Below are 4,514 nucleotides of genomic sequence, written 5' to 3'. Positions count from 1 at the left end.
GGCACATGTACTCATATGTAACAAACCTGCATGTTGTGCACATGTACCCTGGAACTTAAAAAAAGAAAAAAAAAAATTAGCTGGGCATGGTGCCATGCCCCTGTGGTCCCAGCTACTCGGGAAGCTGAGGTGGGAGAATTGCTTGAGCCCAGGAAATGGAGGCTTCAGTGAGCTCTGATTGGACCACTGCACTCCAGCCTGAGCAACAAAGTGAGACCTTGTCTCAAGAAAAAAAAAAAAAAAAAGTGATCCTTGCTTTATTTCCTGTCAAGGCAGCCCCTAATCCCCAAGACAAGCTGTGTCTACAGCTGTTTGTTGGCTACCAGATTTATGGGAGTAGGAAGGGTAGGGCCCCAGAGACAGAGGTCATTTGGAAGGCATTTTTGCAGTTCATGCAGAAAACTGTTGTTAAAAAATGCACCTGTGTTCAAATATTTATTGGTGGAATGTGTGTAAATGTAATTCCAAGCCCCATTTCAACTAGCAGTCCATATGTTCTGAGCCCCTGGGCAAAATTTTGGAAAAAGTCCATCACTCTGGGCCCAACACTAATAAATCTCCTTATTACAAACCCCTCAAGATGGACCTTTTTTAATCCTTGGGTCTTCAAACAGATAAGTTGGCTGCCTGTATCTACAGCCAGAGAGGATGTGCTCTCTAGAGGAATTTTCTAGGTCAGAAGTGTTAAATAGGTGGCGTATGTGCAGCCAATGCCCATTCCTGCACCTGTGGAAAACATTACTAATTGATCACAGCACTCTCCTATTGTGATCACAGCACTCTCCTGTTGAATTTAATTCAACAGGAGAGTGCTGTGATCAATTAGTAATGTCTTTGGCTCTTTCAGGACAGTGTTCAGTATCAGTTGGGCAGAATTAGTGAGTTATTCCTGTTTGCCATTCTCAATCCACTGATTTGTAACCTTCCCTGCTATCCACTTCATTCTCTGTGAATGGGTTTGAGAAAGTTAGAACCATCTGTCATTTACAGGCAGTGCTCAGATATATTACCCAATTGTATGTTGAAATACGTGCTTTAAAACATGTGGCCAATCAAATTGTGTATCCACTTATCCAGTATCATATCATTTATGCTACCAATCACAGGACCATGCATCCAGACAATAACACTTGATGATTTCTTTAATAACTGCAGAGTTCAGCATTATGCACAAAGCCCATTTTTAATCAGATAGTTAAGAACCAATAAGCAGCATTTCTCTATTTAGTGGAGTTAATATTGATCGATTTCTTTCTTTCTTTCTTTTTTTTTTTTTTTTTTTTTGAGACAGAGTGTCTGTCGCCCAGGCTGGAGTGCAATGGCGTGATCTCAGCTGACTGCAACCTCCGCCTCCCAGGTTCAAGCAATTCTCCTGCCTCAGCCTCCTGAGTAGCTAGGACTACAGTAGGATTACAGGCACCTGCCACCACGCCTGGCTAATTTTTTTTATTTTTAGTGGAGACGGGGTTTCACCATGTTGGTCAGGCTGGTCTTGAACACCGACCTCAAGCAATCCACCTGCTTTGGCCTCCCAAAGTGCTGGGATTACAGGTGTGGGCCACCGCGCCTAGCCACTGATCAGTTTCTTACTCCATTTTTCCTGCCTTTTGAATACAGTCACCAACCACTGCTTCCTTTAAAAGCCAGGCTTATGGTTTCAGAACAAGATGGTATAGAACCACTTTTTCCTCCTCTTCTCCTCTAAATACAACAAAATACTTGGAAACTATTCGACAGACAATGATAAAAGGACTCTGAAAGCTGGAAAGATGAGCTGACTGGGGACCTCAGGACTTGAGGAAAAGCAATGTCATGAGTTTGCTGGGTTTTCTTTATCTCTGTATACCCCAGACTGGACAATGGAGGGGGTTCTGCCAACAGGCCTAGACAGAAAAAACAAACAACATACAAAACAAAGCAAAAAAACAAGCTTGCTTTCTCTGGCCAAAGGGTGGGAAGGAGGAAGCCCAATGGAGACCCATGTAGGGATTCCCAACCCTACCTCCATACTGGGTCACTAGCAGGTTTCTCAATTCATTAGTAGCAGCAGTGGGATCCTGTGTCTCTCTACCCTCCAACCCAGTGGCAAAAGGAGACCCAGGTTCAGCAGAAGGTGGCCAAGTGACACCATACACCCCAAGAAAGCACCTTCTGAATCAGCAGAAGACATCAGCAGGGATTGGGTGGGAGTCCCAGCAGCTCCCCAAGAACAAAGCAGACCAAAATAGCATTGCGAGGGCTTTGAAAATAACTTTCATTGGAACTAAAAACAACAAAAGGCAAGAACCTCCACACTGCACCTTAACAGGACTACTGCTTGCTAAAATAGAAGATTTAAATAGGAAAAATAACACCATAACTCAAATATTTGGAATGCAATAGGAAATCACTATACCAAAAACCAGAAGAATCACAGTCTACACATGATCTAAGGCAAAAGGCCAAGAAGCGATAGAGAACCACAGTCTAAACAAGAAAAGACAGTCAGCTGGTGGCAATACCAATGTGATTCAGATGCTGGAATTTATCTGTCAAGGATTTTAAAGTAGTTGTAATAACAATGCTTCAATGATTAATTGTAACTTCTTTTGAAACAAATTTAAAAATGGAAAATCTTAGCAATTAAATAGAAGATATGAAAAAGAACCAAATGGAAATTATGGGAATGAAAAATACAATAAGCAAAAGAAAAAGCTCAAATGAACTCAGTAGTAGAGTGAAGATAATAAAAGGTAAAATCGGTGTACTTGAGGACAGATCAATATAATTTACTCAATCTTACTGATTTTTTAAAAAGAGCCTCAGAGACCTGTGAGACAGTAACAAAATATCTGTCTCAGGCTCCTAGGGTGTCGCTTTTCCAGCTGCCCAGCTGCAACTGCAGACCGGGGCATCCCTGTGCTCTCAGGGGCCCGGGGTCCCCCTGCCCCTTCAGGCTTGGAAGTGCTGAGTCCCACTGCCTGGCCTCTCCCCACTTCCAGTGCCTGCTCTGATTTTGCAGCAAAGTTGTGACTGAGCCTGGGTGTTGTGACCCAGCCAGGTGTGAGCACACTTGGGGCAGCGCTGACATGCCAGCCCCCTGCCACCTCGGCCCCCTCCAGACCTTGGGCACTGAAGACCAGGGACAGCCTGAAGCATGGGGACTGGGCTGTTAGTTCCAGGTGGAGTCCACAGCACAGAGTGAGAACTTACGGTGCTTTTTCCAGGCTCACCTATGGCCGCCCATGGACCAATCAGCACATACTTCCTCCCTTTTGAAGCCTATAAAATCTCCAGACTCAGCCAGACTCATGGATATGGCAGGATGACCTACCTATGGATAGGAGCTGCCCACTCCAGGTCTCCTCTCCACTGAGGGCTGCAGGCATTGGGACGACCTGCCTGCAGATAGAAGCTACCCACTTCGGGTCTCCTGCGAGCTATACTGCAACTCAATAAAGCACCTCTTTGTCTTGCTCATCTTTCAGTTGTCCTTGCATGTACCTTGTTCTTCCTGGACGCAGGACAAGAACTTGGGGGTCTGCCAAATGGCAGGGCTAAAAGAGCCGTAACCCAAATAGGGCTGAAACACCGCCCCGTCACCACCCCTGCTCTCCATGTTGTGGGTGACGAGAAGGAGAGAAGGGCTGCAGCTCCCTGAGCTAGGGCTCTGACACCCTCTTTGGGGCTCTGCGATTTCTGGCATCTCCAAGCTTCCGAGTGCCACTGCATTCCCCTCATCCAGACGTGGATGCCTGCAGTGGAAGCCGTGTGCAGTACAGCCTCACATGGAGCTGGCACCTGTGCCAGCACCTGAGCTCCCCACCCCACCACAGCAGCCAGCATGCCTGGCTGTGCATAGTGGCCAGACCCTGAACTCACTTGCCCACACACGCCTTGCCACTCCATGCCTGGCTCAGCCCGGCAGGTGTGGGATCTGGGCCTGTAGTGTGAGCCGAGCGCAGCCTGCTGGGCTGAGTGGGTGGAACAAGCCCAGCGGGCACAAGCAATACTCAGGCAGAAGGTGCCACTAGCCACAGAGGTTTCTGGCTGGCGAAGTGACACCCTAAGGATCCCGTGATAGAGCTACTAACATTTGTATCATCAGAGTCTTTGCAGGAAAGGAGAAAGTGTGAGACTGAAAAGTATTCAGAGAAATAATGGCTGAAAACTTCCCAAATCTGGTGAAAGACAAACACAGATTCAAGAAGTTGATTGAGCTCCAAATAGAGAAAACAGTCCAAAGCCATACTGACACATCATAACTAATCTTCTAAAAACTGGAGATTAAGAAAAAAGAAATCTTTAAAACAGTCAGAGAGAAGCAACCAGGAAGGAATGCTAATTCAAACTATTTTTGCAGTACCTATAAAAGAAATGAGAGAGGCCCTCTAGAAGTGGTCCAACACTTATCAAGTGCTGAAAACAAAACCGTCAACCTTGAATCCTGTGTCAGGTGAAACTAACCTTTAGGAATAAAGGGAAAAATGAAGACATTCTCAGATGAAGAGAAACAGTTTGTTGAGACCTACCCT

This window comes from Papio anubis, chromosome 17 (genome assembly GCF_008728515.1).
Source record: "Papio anubis isolate 15944 chromosome 17, Panubis1.0, whole genome shotgun sequence".
Lineage (NCBI taxonomy): Eukaryota > Metazoa > Chordata > Mammalia > Primates > Cercopithecidae > Papio > Papio anubis.
The sequence above is the reverse complement of the archived record's forward strand: the minus strand, read 5'-3'. Positions refer to the sequence as shown.